This window comes from Polypterus senegalus, chromosome 13 (assembly GCF_016835505.1).
Source record: "Polypterus senegalus isolate Bchr_013 chromosome 13, ASM1683550v1, whole genome shotgun sequence".
Lineage (NCBI taxonomy): Eukaryota > Metazoa > Chordata > Cladistia > Polypteriformes > Polypteridae > Polypterus > Polypterus senegalus.
Genome location: NC_053166.1, coordinates 9,954,026 through 9,979,841, shown reverse-complemented (window position 1 = coordinate 9,979,841; position 25,816 = coordinate 9,954,026).

Here is a 25,816-nt window from a genome sequence, read left to right as displayed (position 1 = left end):
AGTGAGTTTTCCATTCTGTACAAGAAACTGCTCAAGGCCCTCACCTATTCTGTTTCTTTTCTCGGTACCCAAATGTGGCAATTGGTGCCAGGGCCCACCTGCCAAGTTGTTTGCCTACCTATGGTAAAGTCATCCCTGATGGAGGATCACAGAAATCATGGGAAAGAGGGGTCCTCTCATCGGAGCAACGTTTCAGCCGTGGCATGGCCAAATGGGGAGGCAGCTTGATGGATGAGGACTCTAAAAATATCCAAACCTAATTATGTCATATCATCTACTGTTAAACCGTACTTCTAAAATTTTTATTATTATGCTGTATTAAGGATTTGTTCTGTTGTGTATATTGTATTGTATTGACCCCCTACTTTGACACCCACTGCATGACCAGCCTACCTGGAAAGGGGTCTCTCTTTGAACTGCCTTTCCCGAGGTTTCTTCCATTTTTCCCTACAAGGTTTTAATTGGGAGTTTTTCCTTGTCTTCTCAGAGAGTCAAGGCTGGGGGGCTGTCAAAAGGCAGGGCCTGTTAAAGCCCATTGCAGCACTTCCTGTGTGATTTTGGGCTATACAAAAATAAACTGTATTGTATTGTATTGTATTGTATTGTATTGTATTGTTCAGAAAGCGGACGCCACTTGAGACAGCCTTCCTCTCGCCCAAACACTAACCTTAAGGTCAAATCCTAGAAAAAAAAAACAGAATTAAATCCGTTAAGTTGTTCTCTCGTTCGCTAGATAAGCGGATGTCAGATACACCCCTCGGCCCACAGTGTCTCTCTCGAATTTGCAAGCGAACTATGATTGTTAGCGCGATGAGAGAAGTCGCAAAATCAACCGGAATGTTCAAGCAAATTATACAGGGGGGTCCAGATCTAATTATGCATGATACGTGATTAAAGCGGACATTTCGAGATTAAAGTTGACTTTTCGAGGTTTTTTCCCACCGTGTTCCTATTTTTGTTTCTTTTCTCTGTACCCTAATAAGCTTCCATATGACACTCAAGACGGTGGGCTACGACTCGCCTTTGATATCTGACAACTTCTTTTTTATTTCAGGCACTGTGCGATTTTCTGAACTTGACATTCGATTAACTGCCTTTTGTTGTTTATACCGCTGCTTAAACCAACAAATAGTATGTTTTTCTTTGCCTCCACTCCACATTCGCTGACATTCTTCTTTTTTCAAGTGCTTTTGCTATTGTCTTTTCACAGAATGCTGAAGTTAAGGGAATATTTATTTTATTATTAAAATATTTATTTTAATATTGAATTGAATATTTATATTGATTTGCATATTCAAAGAGGTGCAATTCTGGGAGGAGTCTGGGAGGGGCGGCAGGCACATGCATGAGCGTTACATTCCACTTAAACTGGGATTTATGTAGCAGAAGTGTGTGGAAGTTGGCTTACGCACAGTTTTGTGCATGTGAAGTTTTTTGTGCGTGCGCACACTTTGACTTTTGTCTGTACGCCATGTTTTAGTATGAATTCTACACATGGCATTATGCATGAGGCCCCAAGTCTTTAGTTTTGCGTGCGCTAAGTGAAAGATTGTTTCCGGAACACCACACTGACGACATCTGCACTTCGTCTCTGTATGCTGACTCATCATCACCGGTTATGAGACCTACCATGTTGGAGTCATCAGCAAACTTGATGATAGAGTTGCTGGAGTAATTAGATTGTAAGAGATGGCTGGAAGCTCAGCCCGGCTGGGACACCCCTGAGAGGCAGCTTTTTTAGGACACTGCCTCTCCCAAGACACTTGATGGCAGCTTCCCTGGTATGCAGCGGTGCCCTGGATTCCCGCAGGGCACTATGGGACATGGAGTTCGGCAACACAGCCCTGTTGGGTACCGTGGGTGCCGCCAGGAGATGCTGTGGGAAGATGGTGGGAGATGAAGTTCTCACCAAGCCTGGAAGTATTCGTAGATCACAAGGACGGAAACCCTGAACTATTTCCGGGCTGTTTAAAAACTTTTCATTTCCACCTGAAATGAACTGCTGGCAAGTCACATGGATGGAAGAGCAGAAGCACTTTCGGGTCAGACAATATATAAAGGACTGCAGAACACCCAGCAAGCAAGCCAGAGTCGGAGGTGAACAAAGCTTGCTGTGAGTTGTGGAGGAGAAAGGAGAGAGAAAAATAGTGAGAATTATAATTATTATGGTGCTACTTAATTGTTTATTGTGGTTGTGATGCTTGGTGGGCACTGTAGAAGAAAGAAAGGAACTAAAAATACTTCTTGGTGCTTTTACTCTGTGTCCTTTGTTGTCTGTCTGTTGGGTTTAAGTGGCAACAGTGACCCCTAGTGTCCGCAAGACGTACAGTTATAAGTGTACATCAGCGTTTCTCAACCTTTAAGTATTTGCCACCCGAGTTTTCATAACAGTTTTAATCGCGCCCCCCCCCTAACATTTTTTTTGAAATTAGGGTTAGGATGCATATTTTATTATACCTACTTAACTTTTATCGACATTTATCTAACTCTATATTTATTGTTCTAGTATCAGAATGTAGTTTAAGTTCATTTGTTTTGGTTTCAACAGATGTTTTTCTTTTTTTTCACATCTTCTTTTTGTTACTTCACGTCCCCCTAGGGGGGCCCACCTCACAGGTTGAGAACCACTGGTGTACATGACAGAGAGAAGTGGGCTCAGCACACAGCCCTGAGGGGAGCCGGTGGTAAGCGTGAGGCTGGAGGAGCTGTGGGGACCAATACTACCAGTTTGTGGGCAGCCAGTGAGAAAATCCTTTATGCAAGGGCAGAAGGAGGGGGAGAGGTTGAAGTCATGCAGCTTATTGATTAGTGCGCTAGGGATGATTGTATTAAACGACGAGCTGTAATCGACAAATAGCATCCTTACATGGGTCGCTGAGTGTCCCAGATGGCTCGTGTCTGTATGGAGGACTGTATTGATGGCGTCTCCTGCGCATCTCTTGGATCTATAAGCAAACTGGTGAGGGTCAAAGGTGGGAGGGAGGCTGGCTTTAATGTGCTGAGCAGTAAGTCTTTCAAAGCATTCCATGATAGTTGACGCCAATGCAATCGGCCTGTAATCATTAAGGTTATTGATGACTGACTTTTTTAGGGACAGGGATGTTAATAGCTGACGTAAGTCAGGTGGGAAATGGAGGTCTGCATCAGTGACAGATGAAATAGTTTAGCAAGGACTCCTACCAACTGGTCAGCACAAGCTTTAAGTACCTTGCCAAGTATGCCGTCTGGTCCAGCGACTTTCCTCAGATTCACTCTGTTGAGCACCCGTCTCACCTGAAGTTCCTGAAAGCTGGGAGATGGCAGGGGTAGAATTTGTTTGCTGCAATACCAGCCTTCTTTCTTTTGGGTATATAAGTACGCCCCACTTTTGCATATTGCTCACGAGGGAGTCTTTCCCATTCTTCTTGGCAGAATTTTAAGAGATCCTCAAGGTTGGGGGGTTGGCACCTCTGGTTGGCAGTTTTCAAACAGTGCCAATAGGGTTAAGATCAGAGCTTTGACTTGGCCATTACAAAACATTAACCTTTCTGTTTTCTGAGCCATTCCTGTGATTCTTTGGTCTTCTGCTTAGGATCAAGATAAACCTTCTCACGCTGGACAGTACGTTCATACAATACATCCATCCATCATCCAACCCGCTATATCCTAACTACAGGGTCATGGTGGTCTGCTGGAGCCAATCACAGACAACACAGGGTGCAAGGCAGGAAACAAACCCTGGGCTGGGAGCCAGCCCGCCGCATCATACAATACAATACAATACAATTTATTTTTATAGAGCCCAAAATCACACATGAAGTGTCACAATGGGCTGTAACAAGCCCTGCCTTTTGACAGCCTCCCAGCCTTGACTCTCTAAGAAGACAAAAAAACAACCCTTGAAGGGGGGAAAATAGAAGAAACCTTGGGAAAGGCAGTTCAAAGAGAGACCCCTTTCCAGGTGGGTTAGGCGTGCAGCAGGTGTCAAAAAAAGGGGGGCAATATAATACAATACACAGAACAGAACACAAGTCATCCTCAATACAATGTGAAAGTGAAATAGAAATATTACAAGAGCAGAATTTAGCAGTAGATGATATCCCATAATACAATTTGGATTTGTTCAGAGTCCTGGAGACCTTGGCCATCGAGCTGCCTCCCACTATTGGCTGTTCCACAGCTGAGTCAGTACTGGGCCAGCCAATCCGATGATAGGACCCCTCTACCCGACGATTCCTGCGATCCTCCATCACAGATGACTTTACCTTTGGCAGGCAAAACAACTTGGCAGGTGGGCAGTGGGCCCCAAGTGCCACAATTGAGTACAATTAGTAACAAATTCTAACTATCATATTGTTTTAGTGCTAATGACTAACAACAGAGATGCAGTCTGTATAGTTAATCAGCAGCTCTAGTCAGGGTGTGCTAAATTGAAGTCGTGAGGATTTGAAAGCTGAGACCGAAGGGGCATCTCTTATAGCAGCAGGCAGACCATTCCACAGTTTAGGGGGTTCCTGTAACTAAAAGCTCAACCTCCCACTGTTATTTTATTAATCCTTGGAATTATAAGAAGACTGAAATCTTGGGATCTTAATGTACATTCAGGTTTGTAAGTCATGATAAGTTCAGACAAGTAGGCCAGACCATTTAAGGCTTTAAATGTTAAAAGGAGGATTTTGAAAAATGCCCTAAGCTTAAGTGCACCAAATACTCCAGATGTGGTCCTACCTCTATAATGCACTGGTAAGTCCACATCTGGAGGAGTCCTGTGTGCAGTTCTGGTCACTGCAGTACAAGAAAGACATACCAGCATCATGGGACTAAAGAACATGCCTTGCTGTGACAGATTCAGAGAAATAAACCTGTTCAATGTCAACTCATCATCAATATAATACAATAGTATAGGGTGGTCCAGATCTAATTATGTAATTTTCATTATGCTATAACTTATTAAGTTTATTACATAGAGAAGTCACAAAAAATTCTTTTTGTTGCCGATAGATGGCAGCACCTGCCCTGCATTCCAAAATGGCGGGGAGATGGTTGTCAGCCGAACAGCGGATGCGATGTGTTCACCTTTTCATAATTGCATAATTAGATCTGGACCACCCTGTAGAACAGAAAAATTACAAGTATAGAGCAGAATCCAACAGTAGATGATATCCCATCATAAGATTTGGGTTTGTTCAGAGTCCTGCCTCCCCCTATTGGCCATTCTACAGCTGAGTCAGCGCTGGGCAGACTGGAGCTTCTACAATATTTGAGTCCATCTATTGTTCTTTCAACTCTTACAAGTTTCCCAGTCCCAGCACATGAAAAATATCTCCATAGCCTGATGCTGCCAACTACCATATGTCACCGTAGCCTGAAGCCACTGTGGCCCTCCAGGACCGGAGTTGGGGACTCTTGGCCTATATAAACACAGAGAACTCCAGTCTCTGTATTACATTTTGCCTGAAGAAGGGGCCTGAGTTACCTCGAAAGCCTGCGTGTTGTCATCTCTTTAGTTAGCCAATAAAAGGGTTCATTTTGCTTGACTTCTGACTACATTCATAATGGCTACCACGGTACAACACCTTAGTACTGTGTGACCCTAAGATAGAGACACTTCTTCTTCTATGTTTCCTACTTTTCAGCTCACATTACAGATTCACTGAGATGCTTGTAAAGTTCTCTGTATCGGTAAAGTGCCTTGAGACTGCTGTAAGATGCTATATGAAACCTCCAGGCCACGGGTTCAAGCCTCACCACTCTCAAACGGAGCTGCTCTCCATCTTTCTGTTCTCCCTTTGAAGCAACATGGCAACTGCTGCAACATTTTTAACCTGTGAAGTTGTTGCTGAGATTTTCTTTCAGTACAGTAAGGCACTATACACAGGTGCATCACAATAAATTAGAACATCATCACAAAGTTCATTTATTTCAGTAATTCAATTCAAAAAGTGAAACTCCACATATTATATAGATTCATTACGCACAGAGTGATATAGTTCAAGCGTTTATTTCTTTTTCATTTTGCTGATTATGGCCTGGGCGGCACGGTGGCGCAGTGGTAGAGCTGCTGCCTTGCTTCCCGGGTCCTCCCTGCGTGGAGTTTGCATGTTCGCCCCGTGTCTGCGTGGGTTTCCTCCCACAGTCCAAAGACATGCAGGTTAGGTGCATTGGTGATCCTAATTTGTCCTTGGTGTGTGGGTGGGTGTGTGTGTGTGTGTGTGTGCCCTGTGGTGGGCTTGCACCCTGCCTGGGGTTTCTTGCCTTACGCCTTGTATTGGCTGGGATTGGCTCCAGCAGACCCCCATAGTTAGGATATAGTGGGTTGGATAATGGATAGATGGATGATTATGGCCTACAGGTAATGAAAACTCAAAATGAAGTATCTCAGAAAATTTGAATATTACATAAGATCAATAAAAATTGATTTTTAATACAGAAATGTTGGCCTGCCTGAGAATTATGTCCATGTAGGCACTCAATACTTGATCGGGGCTCCTTTTGCATGAATGACTGCATCAGTGTGGCATGGATAATAATAATAATAATTTAGTTCCTATTCCAAATAACAATAGCACATAGCAAATAGGCTGTGGCACTGCTGAGGTGTTATAGAAGCCCAGGATGCTTTGATCGTCTGCATTGATGGCTCTGGTGTCTCTCATCTTCCTCTTGATAGATTCTCTATGGGGTTTCGCCTACACATAAAGCAGGTCATACATTAGACTTAGTGATTACTAAAGGACTGAAAGTCAGACCATTTTCTTCTACTTTTAATATAGAAATAATGATAAAAACACTCAGTTTGCTGGCCATGTCTGATTTAAAGAGAACATGCCGTAGAGCCAGCACAGTGATACTATGGTCATTACCCTCGCTCTTGAACCATGCTATTCTTGGAACAAATCACAGCACAGAAACTGCACTCGTGTTGGTACTTTTGGCAGTGTGGGCACTAACACAATGTCTGGTGCCAAGTCCTGCTGGAAAATGAAATCAGCATCTCCATAAAGTAGAGGAAAGCATGAAGTGCTCTAAAATGTCCTGGCAGACGGCTGGCTGAATTTGATGAAACACAGTGGAATGTCTGACACCTTATATTCCAAATCGTAACCGACACCAGCAGATGACATGGCTCCCCTTACTCTTATTGATGTTAATGTTGATTTATTTTTTATAATTATGTCTTTCATTTTTCTATTCTTTAATATGTAAAGCAAATCATCACTGACTCTGATTATGTGATATCATCTACTGTTAAATTATACTCCGTACTTCTAAAATTTTTATTTTTATACTGTATTGAGGATTTGTTCTGTTCCTTGTATTGTGTTGTATTGCCCCCCTTCTTTTTGACACCCACTGCACGCCCAAACTACCTAGAAAGGGTCTCTCTTTGAATTGCCTTTCCCAAGGTTTCTTCCATTTTTTCAGGGGGGCTGTCAAGAGGCAGCACCTGTTAAAGCCCATTGCGGCACTTCTTGTGCTATACAACAAATAAATTGTATTGTATTGTATTGTGGAAACTTCACACGGGACCCTCAAGCAACTTGGGATTCTGGGCCTCTCCACTCTTCCTCCACACTCTGGGACCTTGAATACCAAATGAAATGCAAAACTGACTTTTATCTGAAAAGAGGACTTTGGACCACTGAGCTGTTAACAGTCCTGTCTGGTTTCTCCTTAGCCTCCAGGTAAGACGATTCTGATGTCATCTAAGGTTCAGGAGTGGCTTGACACAAGGAATGCTGTGACAGTTGTAGCCCACGTCCCCAATACGTCAGTGTGTGGTGGCTTTTGAAGTGCTGACTCCACTCTTTGGGACTCTCCCCCAAATTCTTCACAGTCCTCTCATGGCTGCTGTGCTTATCCCTGTTGCTTGTGCAGCTTTTCCTGCTGTCACATTTTTTCCGTCCACTCCAATGTCCATTAATATGTTTAGATACAACACTCTGTGCACAGCCAGCCTCTTCAGCAGTGACCTTTTGTGGCTTCCCCTCCTGTCAATGGCTGTCTTGTGGACAACTGCCAGGTCAGCAGTCTGATGGTGTGGCCATGAGAGACCATTTCAAGGCTCAGGACCCCTTTGCAGGTGTTAATTAGCTGAGTGGAGTGGGACGCCACGAGTCTACAATATGGAACCTATTCACAATATTTGAATTTTGTGAGATACTGAATTTTGGGTTTTCATTACCTGTAGGCCATAATCATCAAAATGAAAAGAAATAAACGCTTGAAATATATCACCCTGTGTGTAAGGAATCTATCCATCCATCCAGTATCCAACCTGCTATATCCTAACTACCGGGTCACGGGGGTCTGTTGGAGCCAATCCCAGCCAACACAGGGTGTAAGGCAGGAAACAAACCCCGGGCAGGGCACCCACACACACACACACACACACACACACTAAGCACACACACGGGACAATTTAGGAGCACCAGTGCACCTAACCTGCATGTCTTTGGACTGTGGGATTAAACCGGAGTACCCGGAGGAAACCCATGCAGACATGGGGAGAACATGCTGTCGGAGATGGCTGTATGTGGGGCGACCCGGCCGGGACACCCAGGAGGACCGGAGGAGGGCTTACGCCTTACCCAGACCATGTGGGGGCGACCTCCCTGGTACCTTTAGGGGCTCAACCCTGTAGGGGCCCGTGGTCACCGCCAGGGGTGCCCCATGCCTTTGGAGCCCTGGACCTCAGCACTTCCGCCACACCCAGAAGTGCTGGGTGAAAGAGGAACAGGGACACCCAGAGTGGTTCCGGGGATGCACTGGGGCGAGTCGGTGGGAGATTGCCTGAACACACCTGGAGCACATCTGGGGTAATATAAAAGGGGCTGCCTCCCTTCATACAATGACTAGAGTCGGGTGGAAGAGGACGAGGTCTCTGGAGGAGGCAAGGAGGCGGCCTGAAGAGAAAGGGAGGCATTATTGTGTTGGCCAGGACTTTGGGGACTTTTGGGGTTTTGAGTGCACTCATTGTTAAATTCTAATGTATAATAAATGTGTTGTGGGTGAACCAATGATGTCCGCCTGTCTGTGTCCGGGTCGGCTACCACAGTGCAAACTCCATGCAGGGAGGACCTGGGAAGTGAACCCGGGTCTCCTACCAGCGAGGCTACCCACTGCGCCACCGTGCCACTGCCGTAATTAATCTATATAATATATATTGTAAGAAAGGCACTATACCCGGCGCAGACTTTTATTTTTCTTTAGCAGGAGGGCACGTCTTCCCCGTAATCCTTTGAGCCACAACACAGTCCCAAGCACTGAAACAACACCACAAAATCACTCTCTTCTTCCACCACTCCTCCTAAGGAAGCTTTGTCCTCTACCTTCCGATTCTGGCTTCCGAGTGGTTGTCGCTGGCTCTCTTTGATTGGTTACCCAGAAGTACTCCAGGTGGTTGATTGCCGACATCCGGGTAAGGCGAAACCAGTGTCCAAAAGGGGCCAGCCGCAGCACCCCCTAGCAGCACCTGCGGAACCCCACAGAGCTGCACAGAACTCCAACTCCCATGAAGCCCTGGGGGAGTCCGAGGTACCACTGCAACCCAAGGAGGCTGCAGTGGTGAAGGGGCGTCCCGGCCATCCGTCACAATATATAAAAGCCAAATACCACTGACTCACTCATCACGAAATCTCTCGAAGCACGAGGACTTGAAATTTGGAATGTAGGTTACCCTCGGCCCATAGGTGCTCGCTAAGAAACGGTCTGAGAAATTTCGTGGTCCAAGCATGAAATTTGTTTTTTTTTTTTATTTATTAATTTTATTACAATCAATACATAGCAATCAAGTTTTTACAAAAAAAAAGAATTATGCTAAGAACAGATCGATCCCCACCCTTGAGAGAGAGCAAGCCAAATGGTGTAAAATTTAAGGCTTGTAAAAATACCTAAATCAACAAATTCTCTGTGCTTTATAAACTCATTTCAAAATATTACTGATTAGATCCTGCCATGTTTTGAAAAAGGTCTGCACAGATCCTCTAACTGAGTATTTGATTTTTTCCAATTTTAAATAGTATAACACATCAGTTTCCCACTGACTTAAAGAGGAGAGTTTGGGTTCTTCCAGTTTATCAGAATAAGTCTGCGTGCCAACAGTGTAGTGAATGCAATCACAATTTGTTTGTCTTTCTCCACTTTAAGACCCTCTGGAAGAACCCCAAACACAGCTGTTAATGGGTTAGGAGGGATTGTGAGTCCAAGGCTGTCTGAGAGGTAATTAAAAATTTTTGTCCAGAATAATGTTAATTTGGTGCAGGCCCAGAACATGTGACCTAGTGAGGCTGGGGCTTGGTTGCAACGTTCGCAGGTTGGATCATGCCCTGGAAACATTTTGAGAGTTTTAGTGAGACAGATGTGCTCGATATATAATTTTGAGTTGTATAATTGTATGCTTTGCATATGGAGCTTGAGTGAATTCTCTGCATTGCTACTTTCCACTCCTTTTCTGATATATTAATTGAGAGGTCATTTTCCCAGTGTCCTCTTGGATCTTTGAAAGGAAGGGATTGTAAAAGGATTTTATATATTGTAGAGATGGAGTCTAACTCCTTGAAATTGAGCAATAATTTTTCCAGCGTGGATGAGGGTGCAAGATGAGGAAAATCTGGAAGGTTCTGTTTAACAAAGTTCCTGATTTGAAGATAGTGAAAGAAATTTGTAGCTGGAATGTTAAATTTGGAATGTAATTGTTCATAGGATGCAAAGACGTTGTCTATATAAAGATCTCTAAGCAAGTTAATTCCAAATTTTTCCAGATATTAAAAACTGCATATGTTTGTGAGGGTTGAAAGAGGTGGTTCTCTGCAGGGTGCCACAGAAGTAAGCTTCTCCGTCTTAAAATGCTTTCTACATTGGTTCCAGATTCTAAGTGAGTGGAGCACAATTGGGTTATTAGTGTATTGCCGATAACGTGTGTTTATTGGAGCGCAGAGCAAGGAATACAAAGAAGTACTGCAGGATTTTACTTCTATTGCGGTCCATGCCTGTGTATGTTCTTCTATTTGTGTCCAGGTTCTTATCGCCTGTATATTTGCCGCCCAGTAATAAAACTGGAAGTTAGGTAGAGCCATGCCGCTTCTGCCTTTTGTCTTTGTAGGGTCTCTTTTGATGCGTGGATGTTTAGAATTCCAAATAAATGAGGTTATTGTTGAATCTAATTGCTTAAAGAACGATTTATTAATGTATATTGGTATGTTTTGAAATAAAAAGGAGTTTAGGAAGAATATTCATCTTAACAGTGTTAATTCTTCCAGCTAGTGTGAGATGAAGGGTTGACCATCTATGCAAGTCTTGTTTAATTTTTTCCATGCAGACGACGAAATTTTGTTGATAAAGAGCTTTATGTTTAAACTGTTCTGCAATGATAAAAGGTAGGGTGTCTAATCTAATATTATATGCTTGAATTCACCGGAAAGAGTACACTTTTATTCAGATTAATTCTGAGACCAGGGAGCTTTTGAAATTCTGTGAGTGCTGCTAAGACTGCAGGCACAGAATTTTCTGGGTCCGATATATACAGTACCATGTCATCTGCATATAATGAGATTTTCTGTTCCAGTCCTTCTCTGCTAATCCCCTTTATCTGATCAGTATTTCGACAATGTATTGCCAGTGGTTCAATGGCAATTGCAAACAGCAGCGGTGACAAAGGGCATCCTTGTCTTGTGCCACGTTCTAGTTTAAAGTAGTCTGAGCAAATGTTATTGATGCAAACTGAAGCTTCTGGGTTAGTATACAGTAATTTAATCCATGCACAAATGTTCGGGCCAAACCCAAACTTCTCCAATATAGTAAAAAGGTATTTCCATTCAATCATGTCGAAAGCTTTTTCTGCATCCAATGATAATAATATAAGCATGAAATTTCTTATAGTTTTTTAGACCCGTTTGTATGTCTTTTCAAAAGAGAATTCCTTACCGGATTTAGATTTTTTTTTTTTTTGTATAACTTGCTTGAACATTCCAGTTGATTTTGCGACTTCTCTCATCACACTAAGTATCATAGTTCGCTTGCAGTACCGATTCATTAGCGCAAATCCGAGAGAGACTCATTGAGCTGCGGTTCCCTCCTCACTCACGTGTCTGCCTCGGGGAGTAACCTTAACTCCACTTAGCTAGCGAACAAGAGGACTACTTAACAGATTTAGATCTTTTTTTTTCTAAAAGTTGCTTGAACATTCTGGTTGACTTTGCGACTTCTCTCATCACGCTAAGTATTATAGTTTGCCTGCAGGGTTGATATATTCGTGCTAATCCGAGACAGAGGGGCTTGCAGGCTGAGGCAAGGGGGAAGAGTGACGTGAGGAGTGGGGAGCCGGGCAGGTCCCTCCTCACTGTCCTGTTTCACTAATACACGGGTGGATGGCTAGTATAATATATAAAATCCAACGTCTGTCTGTCTGTCTGTCCTCTTTTCACGAGAGAACTACTTCACAGATTTAGATTGGGCTTTTTTCTAGAGTTTGCTTGAACATTCTGGTTGATTTTGCGACTTTTCTCCTAGTATCCTAGTTCGCTTATTAGCATGGACCCGAGAGAGACTCATCGAGCTGTGGTTCCCTCCTCACTCACGCATCTGCCTTGGGACTGTTGGAAGCCGGCCCGGACCCAGACAGGCGGACATCATTGGTTCACCCACAACATGTTTATTATACATCCAAGCTATTTATACATCCAAGCTATTTACAAAAGTGCACACAAGTCCAGGCCAACTACACAAATGCCTTTTCTTCTTCAGGCCGCCTCCTACCCTAGTCCTCCAAGACCTCGTCTCCTTCTCTCCCGACTCCAGCCAACGTATGGAGGGAGAAAGCCCCTTTTATAATCACCCGGATGTGCTCCAGGTGCATTCCGACAATCTTCCTCCGGCACTCCCCAGTGTGACGGAAGTGCCAACTGCGCAACCGGAAGCACTCCGGGTGTTCCCGGTCCTCTTCCCCCCAGCACTTCTGCCACACCCGGAGGTCCAGGGCTCCAAAGGCACTGGAGCGCCCCCTGGCGGTGACCACGGGCCCCTACAGGGCTGAGCTTCAAAGCTCTGTACCTGTGGTCCCCAAAGCCACCAGGGCGGTCGCCCCCTCGTGGTCTGGAGGAGGCGCAAGCCCTCCTCCGGTTCTCCTGGGCGGTCCGGCCACTCGCCACAGGATGTAACCTTAACTCCGCTTAGTTAGCGAACGAGAGAACGACTTAACGGATTTAGACCTTTTTTTTTTTTCTAGAATTTGCTTGAATATTTTGTGACTTCTCTCATTGCGCTAAGAGTCACAGTTCACTTGCAGGAGCGACATAACAACTCGAGACAGAGGCTGAGGGGAGACGGAAGAGTGACGTCAGGAGTGTGGAGCCGGGCAGGGCCTCCTCACTGTCCTGTTTCACTAATACGCGGGCGAAGCTGCAGGGGATGACTAGTATAATACATGAGTTTCACTTTTTGAATTGAATTACTGAAATAAATGAACTTGTTGATGATGTTCTAATTTATTGAGATGCACCTGTAAATTCTCAAAACTTGTTAGGTCACACCAAGCATGACCATTCATCTGCAGGTAAATCTGTAGATTTATAGTGCCTGTGGATCGAGGCTGTTATTTTAAAATGAGTTCATCAAGAACACGGGGACACAGTTGGAAATTTATTAAGGGTAAATTTCGCACAAACATTAAGATGTTTTTCTTTACACAAAGAACGATAGACACTTGGAATAAGCGACCAAGTAGTGTGGTAGACAGTAAGACGTTAGGGACTTTCAAAACTCGACTTGATGTTTTCTTGGAAGAAATAAGTGGATAGGACTGGCGAGCTTTGTTGGGCTGACTGGCCTGTTCTCGTCTCGAGTGTTCTAATGTTCTAATGGAGACTGTCTTCATTACTGTAAGACGCTATATAAAACCTCCAGGCCGCGGGTTCAAGCCTCTCCGTTCACACAAATCCACAATCCTAAATGTTTATCTGCTTGTTTCTGCTATTGAAGAAGTGCACCTTTCACATGTGTGCTGAGATGGTGTTTAATGCACGAGGGCGCTATATAACATCACTACACTCCTTTGGTCAAGCGGGACTCGTTGTGTAACCCTGAGCCAGAGAGTTCATCGATTACTAAATTAGCTGAGACCATTCTCATATTCACTATACAGCTGAAGTGCCTTGAGATGGACTTTGCTACGTAAGATGATACAGTTAGGTCCATAAATATTTGGACAGAGACAACTTTTTTTCTCATTTTGGTTCTGTACATCACCATTATGAATTTTAAATGAAACAACTCCGATGCAGTTGAAGTGCAGACTTTCAGCTTTAATTCAGTGGGCTGAACAAAACGATTGCATAAAAATGTGAGGCAACTAAAGTATTTTTTAAACACAATCCATTCATTTCAGGGGCTCAAAAGTAATTGGACAAATTAAATAACTGGAAATAAAATGTTCATTTCTGATACTTGGTTGAAAACCAATGCCAGCCTGAAGTCTTGAACTCATGGGCATCACCAGATGCTGGGTCTCCTCGTTTTTAATGTTCTGCCAGGCCTTTACTTTCAGTTGCTGTTTGTTTGTCGGCCTTTCTGTCCCAAGTTTAGTCTTCAACAAGTGAAATGTCTGCTCAGTTGGGTGAAGATTAGGTGACTCACTTGGCCGTTCAAGAATTCTCCACTTCTTTGCTTTAATAAACTCCTGGGTTGCTTTGGCTGTATGTTTTGGGTCATTGTCCATCTGTATCATGAAACGCCACCCAATCAATTTGACGTCATTTAGCTGGATTTGAGCAGACAGTATGTCTCTGAACACCTCAGAATTCATTCGGCTGCTTCTGTCCTGTGTCACCTCATCAATAAACACGAGTGTCCCAGTGCCACTGGCAGCCATCACACTGCCTGACTCCACCGTGTTTTACAGATGATGTGCTATGCTGTGGATAATGAGCTGTTCCACATCTTCTCCATCCTTTTTTCTTGCCTTTATAATTCTGGTAGAGGTTGATCTTGGTTTCATCTGTCCAAAGAAAGTTTTTCCAGAACTGTGCTGGCTTTTTTAGATGTTCTTTAGCAAAGTCCAATCTAGCCTTTCTATTCTTGAGGCTTACGAGTGGTTGGCACCTTGCAGGTCACCCTCTGGATTTACCTTCATGCAGTCTTCACTTTATGGTAGATTTGGATATCCATACGCCGACCAAGCCTTGGAGAGTGTTGTTCACTTGGTGGGCTGTTGTGAAGGGGTTTCTCTTCACCATGGAAATGATTCTGCGATCATCCACCACTGTTGTCTTCTGTGGACGTCCAGGTCTTTTTGTGTTGTTGAGTTCACCAGTGCTGGCTCTCTTTCTCAGGATGTCCCAAACTGTAGATTTTGCCACTCGTAATATTGTAGCAATTTCTCAGATGGGTTTTTTCTGTTTTCGCAGCTTAAGGATGGCTTCTGTCACCTGCATGGAGAGCTCCTTTGACCGCATGTTGTCTGTTCACAGCAAAATCTTCCACATGAAGCACCGCACCTCAAATCAACTCCAGGCCTTTTATCTGTTAATTGATAAGACATAACGACGGACTTGAACACACCTGACCATGAAATAGCCTTTGAGTCAATTGTCCAATTACTTTTGAGCCCCTGAAATGAAGGGTTGTGTTAAAAAATACTTTAGTTGCCTCACATTTTTATGCAATCGTTTTGTTCAACCCACTGAATTAAAGCTGAAAGTCTGCACTTCAACTGCATCGGAGTTGTGTCATTTAAAATTCATTGTAGTAACGTACAGAACCAGAATTAGAAAAACGTTGTCTTTGTCCAGATATTTATGGACCTAACTGTATATAAACCCTCGAGGCCAATGGCTAAAGCCCCCGCATTAACACATATACTGTATATTAATACAATCCACCCTTCCATTTTCTCAATCCGCTTATGCAGAGTAAATGATGGGGACACCAGTTAATCCAACATGAGAAGACCTGAATTTTTATTGCCCACAATTTGTAAATCAATGAGTCTTTTTGGTGGTATATAGCGCCTTTCACCGTCTGCCTCATTATGAAACAACTTACCTACCAATATTAAAAAGAGACGAGGATCCTTCTTAGCCAACAATCCCAGACATGGAGGAGTCCGGCAGCCCTGGGAAGCTGCAGATTGCTGGGCCGTGCAGAGGAGATGCACAAAGGAGATCAGCAAAGTCAAAGAGAAAAATAAAAATAAAAAAGCAAACATAAAACACAACTTCATCCCAGTGGGATGAACATCAAAAACATACAAGAGAATAAAAGATGGATGGGAAGGCAGGCAAACATCCATATTTACAAAATCATTGAATTTGAGGGGCCCTAGTAAAAAAAGGAGAGACAAAAAAGAATTATATTTGAAATCAAATAAATTAAACCACGACCTCCATCAAGCGTGTAAGTTACTAAAAAGGGCTCAATGGGGTGGTGGGAATGATAACACCAGTAACCTTTTCAATCTGATGTGAAGTAGGCAAGCGTGTCAAGAATAAATAAAGCCATGCAGTCAGCATGGGCCCCACCTGCATGTGCCTGTACAGTGTCAAGAAGAAGTGTTCACCTCCTTGGAAGTTTTCACATGTTAATGTTACACTAGCTGTGCTACCCGACATTTGACATCTAAACATCAGCGTATTAAGCATTAAAATTTTCAGTACACCATTTATTGGAATGCATTTTGTAATGCATATACTAGTAAAATGCATTTGGCATTTTTCATTCCAACAGATGGTTTATCACAAATATTTCAAATAATAAAATACTTTAGATTTGTCATTCCAACAGATGGCGCATCACAAACATTTCAAGCACTAAAATACTTTAGATTTGTCATTCCAACAGATGGTGCATCACAAACATTTCAAGCAATAAAATACTTTAGATTTGTCATTCCAACTGATTGTGCATCACAAACATTTGTAGTAATACAACACATTTGTCATTCCAACAGATGGCGCATCACAAACATTTTCTGGTAATCAAATGCATTTGTCATTCCAACAGATGGCACATCACAAACATTTCAAGCAATAAAATACTTTAGATTTGTCATTCCAACAGATGGCGCATCACAAACATTTTCTGGTAATCAAATGCATTTGTCATTCCAACAGATGTTACATCACAAATATGTCAGTCAGTCAGTCATTTTCCAACCCGCTATATCCTAACACAGGGTCATGGAGGTCTGCTGGAACCAATCCTGGCCAGTACATTGCGCAAGGCAGAAACAAATCCCAGGCAGGATGCCAGCCCACCACAGGGCACACACACACCCACACACCAAGCACACACTAGGGACAATATAGAATCGCCAGTCCACCTAACCTGCATGTCTTTGGACTGTGGGAGGAAACCCACATAGACATGGGTAGAACATGCAAACTCCACGCATGGAAGACCCGGGAAGCAAACCCAGGTCTCCTAACTGTGAGGCAGCAGCGCTACCACTGCACCATTGTGCTGCCCCTCACAAATATGTGTAGTATTAAAATATATTTGACATATGTCATTCCTACAGATGGCGCATCACAAACATTTGTAGTAATCAAATCCAGTTGTCATACCAGCAGATGGCACTACACAAACATTTGCAATAATACAATGCATTTTGCATTTGTCATTCAAACAGATTGTGCATCATAAACATTTGCAGTAACACAAATCACAATTATATAAATTATTGTAAATGTTTGTGATGCCCCATCTGTTGGAATGATACATGCAAGAAGAACCTCCTAACAATTGTGAAATCTGATTGTGGAAATGTTTTGATATAGGATAGCTTTGGGCAGGTTGCAGTCTTCAAGGGTTATGGACTGTCCTAATCAAAGCCCTGTTATGTGGCAGGAGAACTTGGGATTTTAAATTGTTGGGACATGTAAGAAAACCCACAGACATCTTGTAACTGAAGGGATTTTGCATGGAGGACCGATAATAAAATGCCACCAAGTTCATGCCAGAGACAGGTGGAAAGTTCTGGAAAATGCCTACAGGAAGTCATTTGTGCTTGGGGAGGGCAATACTAACTTCAGGGGCAAAGTGTGGTCTTACATTTTCCCTAGTAGGCCAGCACATCTATTGGTATTTTTGTTGAATAAATGATTGAAAAGCTAAGTGTTCCTTGTGTTTTAATTCAAGTAGTTCACCTTTATTTGTAGGCTTTGTTTGCCTACTTCACATTCAAATAAATCGAAAAAGTCAACAGTTTCCATGGGGTGCATTTACTTTATCACATAACTGTGGATGACATGACAACAAAGCCCACTCGACTTGAAATTCCCTGTTTAATTTGCTATTGGCAAAGATCAAAAAGCATAACATCAACATGCCCCCTTCATCAGTCATTTAACAACTGGCACCCTCTTGAAGGGCAGAAGAGAAGTTAGGGGTAGAAAAGGTGATGCCAGAGGTGGGCGTAGGGTGAGGTCATTGGCCCGCTGCAGGGTCCGGGTCTAACTGGCCCAGGCAAGAACAGAAAACCATCTAAAGGACAGCATGACACCCAAAGCCTCCACTGGCGTTCTTATTATAATCAAGCATATGGCACCATTCTGATTTTAACAGCCGCAGCGGCCTTCTCAGTTTGAATTTACTGAAATAAGAATGCAGCGCAGTGAATTTGGAAAAGAGCCACAAATTCAGTAGGGCCCTATTAATGACACAATGAATAAATGATGGCTGGTGCAGGACGGCTCGCTGGCATTTAACTTTCACTTGTATTACCACGTTAATGGCAAAATGGATCAGAAATTAATGTTTAGTTTTGATCCTTCACATAAGCATAAATCAGTGGCAGAGCCTCTTAACAAGAAACAAGTCTACAGAACTATAAAAACTGCAGCAGGAGAAGTTCTCTTTCATTGGCAATTTGGTAAATTTGCTAAATAAAACATCTCATTATGTCTAACGCTCTAGTAAAACTTAATTACATTTAAGGCATTTTTTGAAACACTTTATTAAGAGAATTATTTTAGAAAAGTAACAGATTTCTTACTAATTTTGTATTTGATTTTAAGAATGTAAAGTGAATTTCTGGCAGAAAGATGAGCATCTCCTTTATGATAATAAAATATATCTATACTATAGTGCCTTTCATATCTATCTATCTATCTATCTATCTATCTATCTATCTATCTATCTATCTATCTATCTATCTATCTATCTATTATATAGTGCCTTTCATCTATCTATCTATCTATCTATCTATCTATCTATCTATCTATCTATCTATCTATCTATCTATTATATAGTGCCTTTCATCTATCTATCTATCTATTATATAGTACCTTTCATATCTATCTATCTATCTATCTATCTATCTATCTATCTATCTATCTATCTATCTATTATATAGTGCCTTTCATCTATCTATCTATCTATCTATCTATCTATCTATCTATCTATCTATCTATCTATCTATCTATCTATCTATCTATCTATCTATCTATTAATAGATTGGTTGTCTCCACACATACCACTTAGAATTAAGGCCAAAAAGTTCTATCTTGGAGTTTGCTAAAAGACACCTGAAGGACTCTGAGATGGTGAGAAATAAGATTCTCTGGTCTGATGAGACCAAGATACAACTTTTTGGCCTTAATTCTAAGCGGTATGTGTGGAGACAACCAGGCACTGCTCATCACTTGTCCAATACAGTCCCCACAGTGAAGCATGGCGGTGGCAGCATCATGCTGTGGGGGTGTTTTTCAGCTGCAGGGACAGGACGACTGGTTGCAATCGAGGGAAAGATGAATGCGGCCAAGTACAGGGATATCCTGGACAAAAACCTTCTCCAGAGTGCTAAGGACCTCAGACTGGGCCGAAGGTTGACCTTCCAACAAGACAATGACCCTAAGCACACAGCTAAAATAACGAAGGAGTGGCTTCACAACAACTCTGTGACTGTTCTTGAATGGCCCAGCCAGAGCCCTGACTTAAACCCAATTGAGCATCTCTGGAGAGACCTCAAAATGGCCGTCCACCAACGTTTACCATCCAACCTGACAGAACTGGAGAGGATCTGCAAGGAGGAATGGCAGAGGATCCCCAAATCCAGGTGTGAAAAACTTGTTGCATCTTTCCCAAGAAGACTCCTGGCTGTATGAGCTCAAAAGGGGGCTTCTACTAAATACTGAGCAAAGGGTCTGAATACTTAGGACCAGGTGAGATTTCAGTTTTTCTTTTTTAATAAATCTGCAACAATTTCAAAAATTTTTTTTTTGTCTGTCAATATGAGGTGCTGTGTGTACATTAATGAGAATAAAAATTAATTTAAATGATTTTAGCAAATGGCTGCAATATAACAAAGAGTAACAAATTGAAGGGGGTCTAAATACTTTCCGTACCCACTGTAGATAGATAGATAGATAGATAGATAGAAATGAAAGGCACTATATGATAGATAGATAGATAGATAGATAGATAGATAGATAGATAGATAGATAGATAGATAGATAGATAGAAATGAAAGGCACTATATGATAGATAGATAGATAGATAGATAGATAGATAGATAGATAGATAGATAAAAAGGAACAGCACTAAAAAACAGATAGATAGATAGACAGATAAGGCACTATATACCAGATAGACAGATTCATTGAAGGACGTGTTCTCTTCTTCAACAGTAAGTTTTGACTTTTGGTTTATGCCCAGTGACGGACTGGCATCTTATCGAGTGTTGCTGGGATCGCCCACAGCTCCTTGTAACCCTGACCTGCTTTAAGTGGGTTGAGAAGTGAGTGGAAGCTCCACAGGAGCTCAGGGAGGACCTGCACGCTCCACAAGGACAGCAGCCCAGTCACAAGCAGAGTGGGAGGCTCAAACCCAGTACATCCTCATCATGCCACCTCCTTCTATTTCTATGTATTTGTAGCCCGTATCGTCCTTATCAATATTTTATAGTAATTAAGCCATTCCTATCCATCCCACATATTGTGGTGTCCCATATTGTAGCTGTCATTTACTGCGTTTGAGAATTAAATTGTCTTTTTTTGCCTGATGTCTGGAGCTGCTAATCGTAGATCCACAGATTTTTCTGGCAGTAACCATTTGTGGCTGCATTTAATAAAGAAAGAACAAAGAGATATAAAGCAAAGTAATCGTGAATGCATGTGGATATTTTGACAGCAACGATAAAGCAAAAAGCTACCTATTGGAACCAGATTGGCTCTGCTCCGTGTAGCACACAATGTTTTTTCAATCTAAGGGCCATTACGCGATTTTCGATCGCCGTTGTGCCAATTATACAATCACGCTGATGGTTTCCAATGACTTCCACATGGCTAATCATAACACGGCCTCGCAGAGAGACGACTGTAAATAGCAGATTACGGTCAGAGTTACGGGGTAGTGACTCTCGATGGACTCTTTTTTTTTTTATCACAACAAAGCGGTTACCCTGATCAGCCAATTCCTCAACTCATAGCACAAAACGGTGAGATCTGACCTTAAACACACGGACACAATTAGGCACAGAAATGGCAAGTGAGAGTGTCAGATATCTGGGGAGGCTGAATGAATTAACTTGAATTCCTTCCTACCTTGTAATCAGTTTTTGGTGGTGATGACAAACAGTTCCTGTTCTTTTACAGATGTCTTATTGCTTGCTTGCCTGGAAAAGGAGGTCTTCTTGGAGATTTTCCTGCACAGGTAAAGACCCTCCACTCTTTCCTTGAATTTCGTACCCTGCAGTCTATTCCTATTGTTCACGGCCATTGCCCCCCATCGGTGGGATGAAGAATAAGTTGATGTCAAGCTTAGAGTATTGTAAGTGCTTCTTGTCCAAACTCCTGCGTAATGCAAGAAGTTTGCATTTATAAAGAACTGAAGCCCCCTTCACTTTCTGCACATTGCACTGTAGTTTTAAGTTTACTGTAAGTCTACCAGTTTTGCCCACCAGTCTACACTCAGTAACCACTTGTACTCTCCTATTATATTTTACATTACCTATGGCACTTGATTCGCCGCCCCTCCATGTGTTTCTCTGTGTAGGAGGGATAAAGTATTACGAGCTCGCATCTTCTGTCTGGCTGGAATTTGAGTTGGCGTGCCAAGGTGCCAGAGGGAAGCCTACCACGCTGTCTAATTATCACAACTTTACTAAAAATATATCTGCAGGAAAGTACAATGGCAGTGAGAGGCCGGGGCTACTGAAGCATTTGAAGTGTAGGGCAGCAGAATGCAAAGACCCTCATAAGAGGCGTCCCGGCAGCCAGTAACAGAAAAATCTCTGCATCCCACCGAGAAGGTAACGCCCTCCACACTGCCCCTCTTCCCTCAGGATTCCATGCCAGGGTACAGCACCAGGATCGGACCCGGGGTGGGCCGAGGCCATTCCACTTTCCTGTAACTTCAAATGAAAACGACCCCATACTGCATCCATGTCTAATAATTCCACATCTCCCTTTAATAAAATAAGTCGATTAAAAAGTCACACAGCAAAGCCACCCATCTTAGCTTTATCACTAGAAAAGTTTAACTCTTTAAAGGAATTTGGAAACACATATCTGGATGGCGATTATACGGCGTACACCCGCGTAACAAGGGTCATGAAATCGAAGAGGGAAAGTGACACGACGTTCATGTCTGTCAGAGTGAAAAATGAAGGCAACTTAATGCAATGAAATGTATAAAAGATGGCCTGATGGCACTTCGTACTACGGGGACCAAACCCCTGCTCCGTATTTCTGTTACGCTTACAGCGGCCCACCGGTGCATCACCTGAAGATTATAACGACTCACTGTGTCTACGACGAAGCGACCCAGCTACCCGCTACCTGATATATTCAGACGCAGCCAACGATGAGGGCGCGAGACTTTGACGCAGGTTTGACATTTCCATCGGGAACTCCAATTAGCGCCAGAGACCCCACAGCCAATAAGAGCAGCGGAATCTGCGAATTTGAATTTAGCCCTCTTTTTGTATTTTTAGTGCCTTGTATTGGATGACCATTAAGTACTGCGCGACTTATTTAATACTTTTTGGGTTTTGTATCGCATACCTGGTAAGGAATGCTTTGTATTGTTGCTGATTTGTATCGCTTGACCTTTAAGTGCGGCCTGACTTTTTTTGTACGTGCGCCATTTTGTGTTTCTTCATCTTTAAGAATTATTGGGCCAATCTGGTATTTTGGTTTTGTTCTTCTTTAAGAATTGTTTCCCCTATTTGGTACTTTCAGTGTTTTGTACTGTTTGCCGTTTTGTATTACTTGATCTTTAAGAATTATTTGGCCTTTTTTTGTGTCATTTTATCTTAGTTTTAACTTTAACACTTATTTTTTCTATTTTGTATTGCATAACCGTTAGGTAATGTTTAACGTATTTGTACTTTTAGTGTTTTGTATTGCTTTACCTTTTAGTACTGCTTGATTTATTTTGTATGTTTGTCATTTGTATTATTCAATCTTTAAGAATTATTTGGCCTTTTTTGTGTTTTTTTATCTTACTTTTTGTTATTCTATAAGAATTGTTTTCCCTATTTTGGACTTTTGGTGTCTTGTTTTGCATTAATGTTAAGTAACATTTGACTTATTTTGTATGTTTGTCATTTGTATTATTCAATCTTTAAGAATTATTTAGCCTTTTTTTGTTCTTTAATGCTTATTTTTTCTATTTTGTATTTTTGGTATTTTATATTGCATAACCGTTAGGTAATGTTTAATTTATTTGTACTTTTAGTGTTTTGAATTGCTTGGCCTTTAAACACTGCTTAATATATTTTGCATCTTTGACATTTTTGTATTACTCAATCTTTAAGAATCTTTTTATCTTAGTTTTTTTGTTGTTCTTTAAAGCTTATTTTTTTTTATTTTGTATTTTTGGTATCCTGCATTGCATGACTGTTAAGTAACATTTGACTTACTTTGTGTTTTTGTCATTTTGTATTACTTGATCTTTAAACATTACAATGGTGCCTCGGTAAACGTCCTCAATCCGTTCCAGGTCCTTGGATTCATACCAAACAGGACGTATACCAAACTAATTTTCCCATAAGAAATAATGGAAAAATGATTAATCCGTTCCCCTGAAAAAAAATCCTATTGTTATTGGCATATTATACATTGATGGGGTTGTATAAAATAATTTAAACACTGCTTAATACTAAAATACATAAATACAAAAGCAATTAGGTGAAATAAATGAAAATGTAACCTCACTTTACTTTTTAATAACGTCTTTGTTTTTCACAATCGTAGCAACCGTCGTTCTCGGCATACGGTATGCAGCAGTCAAGTCCCGGATAAGCATGCCACCTTCATACTTTTCAACAATCAATTCAAATTTATGTAAAAAAACACAAAATCACGTTGTGATGATGCGGGTTTGCTGTGTACTCCCATCTGCTATCGGGGAGCCCTTTGAACCCTACACCGAGCTTAGCAGTAAGGCTAAGCACGAATAAAAGTGCTTTTATTAAAACAATCAGCTAAACAAGGTGTTCAAATTAAAGTGCAGTCTCCAAAGTTCCAATAAATAAATCCATAAAATCAGAAGTGAAAGGGGAAGGTTAAAAACAATAGAAAAAAGATCTTCATAAAAACGGGGTTAAAATACAGCAGGACGCATTCCTTAAAAAAAAAACACAACAAGAAGCCGGTGCCTTTTTACCTGGCGGACCCCCTCTGGGCTTCTCAACAGGGGAGTCGCCCTACTTGCAGCTGACCTTCACTCTGCCTAATTCAGCTGTTCAGTTCACCTCTCCGATTCCTGGCTCCGGTCGGCTCCTCCTGACAGTGACTTGGGATCCACAGTGACCTCCTTCCGGTCAGTCCCTCTCCATGATCACTCAGCAGGAGTGACCACTACTACTATTGCCCGGGTGTCGGCCCAACACCCAGACTCCCTGTTCAGCTGCCTCTCTCTCTCTCTCTCTCTCCTGCAACCTGCCGTCCGTTCTTTCTTTCTTTTTCCTCCCCTTGTAGCCGACTCGCGCTTCTGTTTATCAAGAGGGCATGGCAGCCGAAATCCGCAGCCCCAGGAACAATCACGAATGCGGATGGTCTGTCACCTGTGCACTTAGGTGAGAAACGGCACTGAGAACCGCTTCAGCCCAGCACTATCCACTTGCAGGGCCAGCACGCCCCGTCACCAAGCCGCGAGTGCGGTGATTATTTATGTTAAAACTGGCCTTTGACAGGAGCTGTGGACCCGCTATGCCACACACGTGAAAATTCACAGAGTTATAGCGCCGGTTGTTCACTGAATGCTAGCAACTGGCGCACTGACACTCGTGGGCAGTCGTGGCTTTGACTCGAGAGAGGTACACAAGGGTAGCACGCGAGTCGTATACCGAGCAAAATGTTTTGTGTCCAGACAAGACGTATACCAAGTTGGACTTATTAAAAAAAAGCAGACGTATACCGATTTGGCCTATTTTACATTTTTTGTTGTTCTTTAAGAATTGTTGTTCCTAGTTTGTATTTTTGGTGTTTTGTATTCCATAACCATTAAGTATTGTTTGACTTATTTTGTAATTTTGCTGTTTTGTATTGGTTGACCTTTAACTGATGCTTGACTTATTTTGCTTGTGTGCCATTTTGTATTACTCCATCTTTATGAATTATTGGGTCAATTTTGTATTTTTATCTTAGTTGTTTTTTGTTTCTCTTTGATTTATATTGTTTTGTAATTTGTTTGTTTAACTCCAGTAATGTGTTGTATTTATATTGTTTTGTATTGTATAATTGTTAAGGAATGTTTAACTAATTAAGGAATGTCAGTAATGTGTGACTAGTAAAGGAATGTTTGACTTATTTTGTACCTTTGGTGTTTTGCAGGGTGGCACAGTGGGTAGCGCTGCTGCCCCACAGTTAGGAGACCTGAGTTCGCTTCCCGGGTCCTC